The following is an 11,303-nucleotide window of genomic DNA, read 5'->3' on the forward strand; positions in this document are numbered from 1 at the left end:
AAACAAAAAAATATCACATTTTTATAATGCTTCTGAGGACATAGTTCCGTTAAGCGAATGTAAACCCAATTCGTTAATCGTTTTTGATGATTGTATTTTGGAAAATCAGGACGTTATTAAGGAATATTTCGTAATGTCTCGTCACAAAAACATATCTTGTATCTATCTTTCCCAATGCTTTTCAAAGGTTGATAAACAAGTTATAAGAAATAACCTGAATATGTTGTGTATTTTTAAGCAAGACGATCACTATTCGAGAAAGATTTACAACAATTATGTGGGATCTGATATGAGTTTTAACCACTTTTAATGAATTGTGTGATAAAATTTGGAAAGAAGACTATGGATTTTTAACTATTAATCTAACTTTGAAGCCTAAAAATGGCAAATATTTGAATAAATTTCCCAATATAAACGTGTGATAATCTAGTTGTTTTCATGTTTTTACGTTCACGTTCCACGTTCACGTTCATGTTCCACGTTCACGTTCCACGTTCACGTTTTACGTTCCACGTTCGTGTTTCACGTTTTTACGTTCCACGTTCACGTTCATGTTTCACGTTCACGTTTCCACGTTCCACGTTCATGTTTCACGTTCGTGTTTACGTTTCACGTTCATGTTTCACGTTCGTGTTTCACGTTCCACGTTCCACGTTTACGTTTCAAAATTTTCCTAAAATAAATGGCGAACGTAACTTCAGAAGAAGCAAAAAAACTTGATCAAATAGAAAAGAAATTAATCAAAGAATTTAAAGAACAGATTCGAATTGATGAAAAAGAACAAGAATTTATTCAAAAAATTAATCAACCTGTAACATCTGCAATAAAAAATGTTGAGGGCCAAAATAAATTGAAAATGTTTTAAGCGATAATCAAAATTTGATGAATTTGGTTCCAGTTGTACGACAATTTGCTGATATTTCGATACCAGAATCTGAGTTTGAATTGCCAAAATTACCATCTTCAACACCATTTAGACCTCGAATCATTGAAGACTCTACCATAGTTGAACCAATAAGTCCTGGAACAACGGATATAATAATTGGTGAAATTGGTAAAAAAATTTCTTCCTAGAGCAAAGGATGATAAATTTGGTTTGTATTGGGACAGAAAAAAGAAAAGTTTTATGATTGGAAATTTGCCCGTGAATTTTGAGCATAATGATATCATTATTAATGAAAAAACATATTAAGGAACTCAAGGTTTATGGAGATTATTAACAGGCACTGATGTTCCAAAAGACGGTTTATATTCTGAAGAAGACTTGAAAAAGTATACTGAAATTTTATGGAAATCTGATTCAATTTACAAAAATAATGATCCATCTACTAAGAAACCAAAGTCAAGTAAAGGTAAAAAATATCTCAATTTGATTAAACCAATTTGGGAAAAAAGAATCGAAGGATCAGGTGTGAGAAAATACAGTGATAATAAGATTGAATACAGATATATCGACGATTTGACAAAACTCGATGGAATTATAAATTATATTTATGCTCAAGAAAAGGCTGGAAACAACAATTTTTTGAACGAAAAGAAAGCGATTAAAGATTTTATTTCGAACAAACTTGATGAAATGATTGAAAAAACCTGATGGAATTAAATATTTAAAACGAGTTTTGCCGGCAATAAGTTCATCTATGATTGAGGGTAGTGGACTTTTGAATGATTTTATCAACAATTTACCTTTTGAATTACACGTACCAACTTATCAGTATCTGGGGCCTGGCACAAAACTCGAAAAAAAGACTAAAAAGAGGAGATCCTGGTATAAATAAATTAGATCAAGCTGCTATGGAACACGATATTTTTTATGCAAAACATAGAGACACAAATTCCAGACATATCGCAGATAAAGTTTTGCAAGATAAGGCAATGGATAGATTTTTATCAAAAGATGCTAGTTTAGGTGAAAGATTTGTTGCGCTTCCAACAGCTGGAGCAATGTTTTTGAAGAGAAAACTAGGAATGGGAATCGAAGAGAACTTGAAATTTTAAACTATATAAATGGAGGTGAATGTAAATTTCAGCAAAAATCAGAAAGAAAAAATAAAATCCGCTTTTAAGAAGAAAATACCCGTTAGTATTCAATTTAAAATAGATCAACTAAAAAATGGCGAAGATAAGATATTTTTAACAAATAGACAATACAATAAACTCGAAAAACATAAGAAAAACAATAAAGGAACCAGAATAGAATTTTCTTATAATCAGTTGAAAGAACTTAAAAATGGTGGACTTTTGAAAGATTTATTAGATTTTGGAGAAAATATTCCAGTTGTTAAAAATGTTGTTCCTTATGTTCGTAAAGCTGCTCCAATCGTTAAAAAAAGATGTGATTCCTATTGTTCGAAACATTTTAAATTGGTTAGATAAAGAGTTGGAAGATGTTACAGGATCTGGATTAGATGAAAAAACTTTGAATTACGTGAAATCAAACATCGGAAAAAAAATTTGAACCCTTAACATTCGGAGAATTGGAAGAAATCTGCAAAAACATTAAACATTTTAGAGGAATTTTTATGCGCGATACATTACCTGAAAAAGTTAAGAAATTTGAATGTGGAATTGTGAATTTAGACTCGATTATGGGAAGTGGAACGCATTGGGTTTGTTATTATAAGAATGATAAGAATGCCTGTTATTTTGATTCGTATGGAAGAATTGAGGACAAACCACCTATAGAATTGATTAAATATTTGAAAAAATCAAGCGTCTACTTACAATGATTCTCAGATTCAAGACTATAAAGATCCCCCAATTTGTGGTCATTTATGTGTTTTTTGTTTTGAATGAACTGAGTACTGGTAAAGATTTTAAAGAAGTTGTTAACAAATTATTGCTTAATAAATATGGATTCACAAAATATTTTTGACGTATTTGGAACAACAAATTATTCAAAATGTAGATAATAGTTTGAATTTTGATAGTTTGAGAAATGAGTTTGATAAACAAGTTAGAAAATGTATTACAAAACCTTCCAGATTCAGATATGTTTGCTGTCGAGATTGAAGATTTTAAAGCAGAATATGATAACAAACTTGCAAATTTCATGAGTTCAAATGAAGTTGCTGATAAAAATAAAAACATTGGAAAAAGAAGTTGATGATGGTGTAAAAAAATTATTTACCAATTTAATGTCTCACATCGAAAAAGCTGATGAAATTACTGAAGTGATCAAAGTTGAAAAGAATTATGTTAGTTTGGCTAATAAAAAAAAGAATTGTCGGTGTTCGACCTGGTATTGACAAACATGATGTTGTTGTTAAAGAACAAATTTTAAAACCTCTAAAATTATCAGAAAACATCGATATTGTTGATTTACATGATCCGAATGTTAAAAATGCCTTAGATTTTAAAGGAAAAAGAAATTAGCGGTGTTAGTAAAGGAATTAATCCATTTGATGTTGTTGTAATGATTCAATTAGAAGATCCTATTAAAATGTTTAATGAACTAAAACAAAATTACGAGAATCATAAACAGCATGTTAAAGATTTTACAACAGAAGTCTATGACAAGTTAGAAGCCAGAAATAGAAGATCAGTAGACGATGTTGGTGAAATTAATGAAAAACTTACTAATTTTAAAGGGTCTTTTGATAAGTTTAGTTTAGATGCTACGAAAACTTTTTGAGAATATTGGTCATAAATTTGTTGAAATACAATGATTCTTATGCTGTCAAATTTCAAAAATTAGAAAAAAAACTTAATAATATGGAGGAAGATCTTACTGAAATAGGTATTCGCGTTAGGGTTTTTTTATGCACGATAAATTTTCCCTAAATAAATGGCGCTCATATATTGTGTGAGGTGTAAGGCAAAAACTGAAACAAATGATATAAAATACTATGCAAATATCAATGGAGTTAAAAGAATTTCGGGAAAATGTGCTGAATGTAACTCAAAAAAGAGTCAATTTATATAAAAACTTGATTTTGAAATTTTTTCCTAATAAATAGAGATGGCGGGACATTACAGTGCTTTCGATCTTTTTATCATGCAACACGAAAGAGATTTGAAAAAAGAACATTGGGATGACATTTCTCAAAAATATGAATTATCCGAAGATATGATGAGATTATACGTAAACAAATTGAATTGGTATAACATTGCTAAATATCAAACTTTATCATCAGAGTTCATTCAAGAAAATATACATTATCAATTAAAAGATCATATGTCTGTTCTTTGTCTCTATCAACACTTGAGTATAAAGTTTTTGGATGAAAATAAAGATACAGTTGATTGGAACAATATTATAGATAGCGGTTACTATCCTGTGCAAATTTTTATTGAAATATGTGACCGAGATCGCAAAATTTAAGGAAGAGAATCCTGAATATGACGAAGTAGATCATTAAAAATGACTCTAATCTTTTTAATTATTTTACTAAAATTTATATCTTTTCTTATAAAAACGTACATTAGATCGATGAAAAAATGATATCTTTCTTATACATGATGTTTAAAATTTCTAAATTTTCTCTTATTAAATGGCGGACTACAGAAAAATATGCTAGTGATATTGAAAGGGCGGAGTTTTAAAAATTTCTATCCAATTAGTAAACAACATTTGAATGAACCGAATAAAAGAACTGAGTTTAATATTGATTTTGGAGATAACTTTTGCTCGTCTAACTTCCAGTTTTATATTTCTGGAACTTTAACAAAACAAGATGGTCAAGCATATCTTGGAACTGATAATGTTAGATTAATCGATAATTTTATACCGTTTTTATTTTCTAAGATTGAAGTAAGAAAACACAATAAATTGATAGAAGAAGTCGAAAAACTGTGGCCAATTAAGCACAATTAAAAGGAACTATTTCGTATTCAAAAAGTGATGTTATTTCTCAAACTTCTAATGGCTTTGAATCACATTTTAAATTTGGTGTTTTTGAAGCAGCTGGAAATTTATCTCATTTTGGATTAGGATTTTTTGAAAATGTTACTATTTCCGATCTATAAAGGAGGATTTTATCTAAGTTTTATAAGAGCAGAAGACGATGATGCGATTCTGAAGACTGCAACTGGAAATGTTATGCCTGTTGATGGAAAAATAACAATTACAGATTTTTTTATTAGAGTTCCAATGATTGATTATAAAATCACGAGTAAAATAAGGTTGATTGATGAAATTACAAAAAGTCAAAACATTATGTTTAATTTTCTAGATTGGCAATGTATTGAACAAAAAGGTATTTCCGGAACAACTTATTCGTTCGATATCACAAATATTTATAGAAATATCTTCAATCCCAAGTTCGTTATCATAGGTTTTCAAACAGATAGACAGAATAATCAAGAAAAAAAATTCCTTCAAAAGTTTGATAGTTTGGATGTAAAAAAATATCAGAGTAAAATTGAACGGTTCTTATTATCCAGATGAATTACAAAATTTAAACATTTCCGGAGGTCTTTTCAGAATCATGTATCAGATGTATCAAGATTTTAAGAAAGTTTACTGTAATAATAAGGAAATGTATTTACAATCCTAAAGAATTTTTAGCGAATAGACCTATTTATGTCATTGATACAACAAAGAGTTTGACAAATATTTCTGGTTCAAAGAACGATATAATTATCAATATGGATTTTCAAAAAGCTGTTACAAACGCGATTTGTTATGTTGTTGTTGTCTCTGAGAAATTTTTAGCCTATGATGTGATTAAGAACGATATTAGAGAAATTCAGTAAAAATCGCGTTTATTCGTCGGATAGTTTTAAAACTTTACAGAATTGTTAAAGACATTGATAAAAGTATACATTTTAAATTGCATTAAAAAATTTTGAAAAAATAGGGATGATATTAGGAAAAAAAACTATTTCAAGGTCATGGACCGGAAGTTATGATTTTAAAAAAATACTTTAATATTTACTGATCCTATATACCAAATTTCAGCAAAAAAGCTCCAATAGTTCTCGAGATATAAGAGTTTAAAGATAAGGGGATGATTGGGGTAGATTTTGAAAATTTTGTTATTTTCATGAAATTTTAAGTTGAACTCGCTTGTTTTTGAAGTTTCAGATTTTTCCGATAAAATTTTTTTATTTTTCTTTGAATATTAAGAAATAGGGGATGATTTCACCCTTATGGAATATCACTAAGTTAAGTCGAAAGAGTTAAGTATTTACTATATGTGTACCAAATTTCATTAAAAATCGGTTGAGTGGTTTTTTAACAACAAGGTTTGAAATAAATATTGATATTCACTTATTTAATATACATTGGAAACTATAACAGTTCTAGGGAATTGAGACATTTCATTTTAACATGTTGGTAACACTACATCTCGTCTTCATCTCTTGCTGGGTGTTGGCCACGTATAGCTAGCCATGTGTGATTCCTCCTCTATTTTAACGAAATTTAACAAGATATATCATTATTTAGAAGATTCTAATGTATTTGCAAGTTGAAGAAAGAAGATATGGACTTTATATGAAGTAAGAAGATTGTGTGATGTTCTGTGTTTCTTGTTAAAAGTGAAGTGAAGTGTTCCACTGGGCGTTGCCATTCATAGTGTTATTATATTTTATAAGTTACTTTTATATTTGGGACTCGAAGAAAGACATTACAAGAAGATTGTGAATTTGTGTAGACATTCTAAACTGTGATAAAAACATTGTGTGAAAATAGTGATGTAAAGTGATGAATTGTACGACGAAAAGTATCAAGGTCACCGCGTTCCTAGTGGTAACGCCTACGTCATAGTTAGTGACACAAACGCCTCTCACATGTTTAAATAAAATGAGATTCGAGGTCACCGCGTTCCTAGTGGTAACGCCTACGTCATAGTTAGTGAAACAAACAGTCGAGGTCACCGCGTTCCTAGTGGTAACGCCTACGTCATAGTTAGTGACACAAACGCCTCTCACATGTTTCAATAAAATGAGATTCGAGGTCAAGCGTTAGTGGTACAAAACGCTCACAGCAGACGTCACAAATCTACAGTTGATTGAAATAAAATATATGATACCTTTCTTCTTCTCCCATTCCCAATTTCTTAGAAGTTAAGTAGATATCGCAAAAAACAAAAAACACGCACCACTAACAACACTCATTTTGTATGTCTTTCATTATATCGTATTGAATTGCTGAATGACAAACGTTTCTCTTTTCTTCGTCAGAATCACACACACACACAATATATCTGTTTCGTAAAATGTTTTTTCCATACAATTTATCCCAATCTACAACAAAAGCGTGATCTCTTATAAATTCCTTTGATAAATCTTGTTGTTTACAAAGACTTGTTAAAAAACTGGCTGTGTAGATATTCCTTTGACTTCTTAATATTCCAACAAATAAACAATGAAATTTAGCATAAAAGCGATGAAAAAATGTCAGATTGTTGGTGTTTTAGTTTATTTTGTAAAAATCGGAATATTTTTTCTTATTTTTCTATTATTTAATTTAAAATCTCCTATTACATTTAACATATTTTATACTATCTAAGTTGTCTGTAATAAATTGCATTGAACACTTTTTAGTACTTAAAAGTTCTCTGAATTCGTTTTCATTTAAGGATTCGTTTTCACTTAAGGAAAATATCAACATTTGTTTAACATATTTAGGTAATTCAAAGAAGTCTTTATAACTATTTCCTGTGGTAAGTTCTTTAAATGCTAGAAACTGAAGTGATTTTGGAGAGTTCATGTTGTTTGGTGACTATTTAGTAGAAAAGTTTTTTATTTAAGAAAAATAATTTGCTAAATTCATATTATTCTCTTTCATTCCTTCTAAAACTTCAAAAATATACTCTTTCGCTGATGAAAAATCTCGATTTCTTCCGGAATAATCTTTGTAATCATAGACAAAATATCCTAAATAGTTGAATAATAAAATAAAATCATTTCTCTTTATCTCGGTAGTTGAAATATAAACATAAACATTTGCGCTGAAAAATTTATATCTCGGCAGACTTAGTTCCATAATCTCCATTTATAAAAAAATCTTTTTGTTTAAATGGAAGAGTATAATGCCAAACTGTTACAAGTGTTATAATAGAGGAGAAATTGTTGATAAAAGATTCGTTTGTAGAGATTGTAATTTAATTTTGTATGAAAGACCTAAACCTAAGAAATTTCGAAATAAACTAACACATTTGAATAATCTGCTTATGAAATTTACAATACGGAGGTGAGAAACAAACAAAATTTGTTACAGAATTTAGAAAACAGAATAAAAATTTTTACTTATCTCTTGGAACCGTTGAAAAAATTATTTTCCTTTTCAAAGAATACATTAGGTTTGTTGGTTTAAATACACACGTTTATTATGAAAAGGTATTACCTGTATTTTTTCATTATCTGGATGTTGAATTTGTTTATGATTTTGAACCAGAAATCCTCGATGATTTTATAGTACATTTGGAGAAATTAAACGAAGAACCTCGTGAAAAGAATGCGGTTTTACTCACATTCTCCCCGACTTCTCGAGTGATTGTTAGCAAATTTCATTTTTTCCGTCTTTAAATTTTTTCTATTTAAATGGAGTTCTTGAAAGAGTTAAATGATATTGGTGAATGCAAGTTTAAAGAGTATAAGAAGTTAAATGAATTGGAAGAAAGGAAGAAACATAGAATCTTGAATTTGGAGAAAATGAAAGATAAATTCGGGTTTACAATAATTGCCGAGTTGGAAGATTGTAAAGTACACTTGCCGAACAGATTTTTGACTGTTTTGGATGAGAAAAAGATTAAAGAATTAAACAAAAATGAAAAATTACACTTGATTGTTACTGGAAAGAAGACTATTAAAGATAAAGACTGTGTTACAATTAACTTTGTAGAATAAAGATTTTTTATTAAGATTTTTTGATTTTTTCATTAAAAACAGCTTATAAATTGTACTTAGAAGCAAAACATTGAACAGTAAAACAGCTAAAGATTCGGTTATTTAACATTCGTGCTTTCCTGTTAGATTTTATTAGATTTGTTTATGGTTCAATGGACAGTATTTTACATTGATTTTCTGTCTGTCCCAAAAGTGGTCTAGAACCGGCATATTCATATCTACTTATATATATATATATATATATATATATATATATATATATATATATATATATATATATATAAGGGTGGTTTTGTAAAATGAGGATCATAATTTCCGAAGAATGTATGAATTTCTGAAAATTCTGACATGGAATTATTAGAATTCATTAAATTAGTTTGCAAACTCTGTAGACTACACAATCTCAGTCAGTCACTGCATACGAGACTACACAAGTTACGCACACTCATTCTGGCACATCACTCACCCTCTTCCTGGAAAACTACATAGGTCATAGTTATTGTAAGGCAAAGTGGTGTCTATAGTAGTAACATACTAAAAAACTATTTATTACTATTTATATGGCTTCTCTAATGGTTATGATTGTAGTTTTCTCCAAGTTTATCCGATGTTTAATGAACTAAGATTTTCATTAATGAAGTTGTGTTCTTAGTTGCCATTATGGCCCTAAATATTTTTAAACATGTGAGAGATATAGTCGTATAATAGAAAACTACAAATTAAATGGAAAGTCAATTTTAAGAGTCGGTGAGAAGATTAAATATAAGCTCACTCTTCTAAGCTCACAGGAAACTTTTTTATTTCAACGCTGCTATAAAACCAAAATGTGAAAGTATAAATGTGTAAAATATCTTAAGAAAGATTTCATCTGTTTAAAATTATGCATTTAACTTGATTCGTCGTAATATATAACTCAATTCTATGTTCAAACTCTCTATCTCTCAATAGGATGACATAATTTATATTTATTTTTCCGCCGCTGGGATGTGGAAATGCTCTGCGTGACTGCTTTTCTGTATATCTGGCCGCAGGAAATCCAAAAATGAAATTAGCTATAGATTTTAACGTGTTGCACACGTGATGTAGCTTACTCCTACCTTGTAATAATATATCTTTAGTTTAAAACAATACAAAATAGATATCCAGTGTTGAAAGATAAAAATATAGATGGCACAAATAATCTACAACAACACAATGAAACTCATTATAGTCATCGTATAACTGTATATCTGTCCAGAATCTTGTATGAAATCTAAGAGATCATGCATGGAATAAGTAAGGTTCGTGTTTAAGAATGTACGGATCCAATAAAAAGTACAACTGAAAATATAAATATTCTACGAAATGGTATAAGAGGTAATAAATTTGAATATACAATGCTGAATCTCGGATCCCAGGAATGAGAAAGGTATCTCATAGCAAAGTAAGGTCGACCCGCAAAACAAAGGTAATCCAAACAATATATTATTGACATTGAAACTTTTTATGAAAAATCTCGATGCAGTCATAAAGGAATGAAAAAGTCCTCAGTGAAGTTTATGAAACTAATTAATTAGTTTACTGGAGCATCAGAGACTGATTTTTTTATTTTTTATTAGATCCAGAGAAAAGGTAATCTTCTGTGTATCTGAGACTTTACAAGGCAGGATAAAAGGATATCTCCTGCTTTAGTTGTAAAATATTTCCTGCAGTTTTCATCTCGATTAGTTCTTTGCTATACACGTTTATTCTCCGCTTCTAATAAAATTCTGCCAAATTTAATGGAGATGAAAACGGTGTACTTTTATAAAACACTAGCGGGCCCGGCGCGCTTTGCTGCGCATTTCAATAATTTTTTGCAAAAGTTGCCCGCGGCTTCGCACGCAATTTCCCGTTGAAAACAGTACACTATATTCACTTATTCTTTTTCTATCACATTCTAAACATTGCTGAGATAATTGATAGTCGTTCCATCGTGAGCCTCTTGGGCGTATTATGAAGGTATGTACCATATTCCTGCCTCTATCTAGCTGTTACCCACGGCTTCGCACGCAAATCTTAAGAACCGAAGTCCTTATATTACTTAGTAAATTTTTTTTTTTTTTACTATAATAAATTTTAGATTAAATTAGTTATATCTCCGATGCCACGATTGAGCTTGCTTTGTTGTCTCGATCGAGAGAATATGTACACACGGAGTTTTGAGAACCATACTTCTGTCAAAAAAAAAACAACTAAGGTTGATTTTATAACATTCTTTATATTTGTAGCCAACGTAAGATAGTAATTATGATATCTGCATTGCTCTTCTGATCAAGCATGAGCATGGTTTATATTAAATAAATATTGCAGTTAAAGGTGAATTTTTACGTCAAATTTGAATTGTATTATCTGGATAGTAAAGTCTATGTTTAACAGTGATTGCAGAAACAGTTTAAACAAAATTTGTCGTTTTCTCTTAAGCTTACTCTATGCTTTAAAAACTATAAGTGTAATATATGTTTACAAAGAACAGCTGATTAAAAATT

The sequence above is a fragment of the Homalodisca vitripennis genome, chromosome 7 (assembly GCF_021130785.1).
Source record: "Homalodisca vitripennis isolate AUS2020 chromosome 7, UT_GWSS_2.1, whole genome shotgun sequence".
Classification (NCBI taxonomy): domain Eukaryota; kingdom Metazoa; phylum Arthropoda; class Insecta; order Hemiptera; family Cicadellidae; genus Homalodisca; species Homalodisca vitripennis.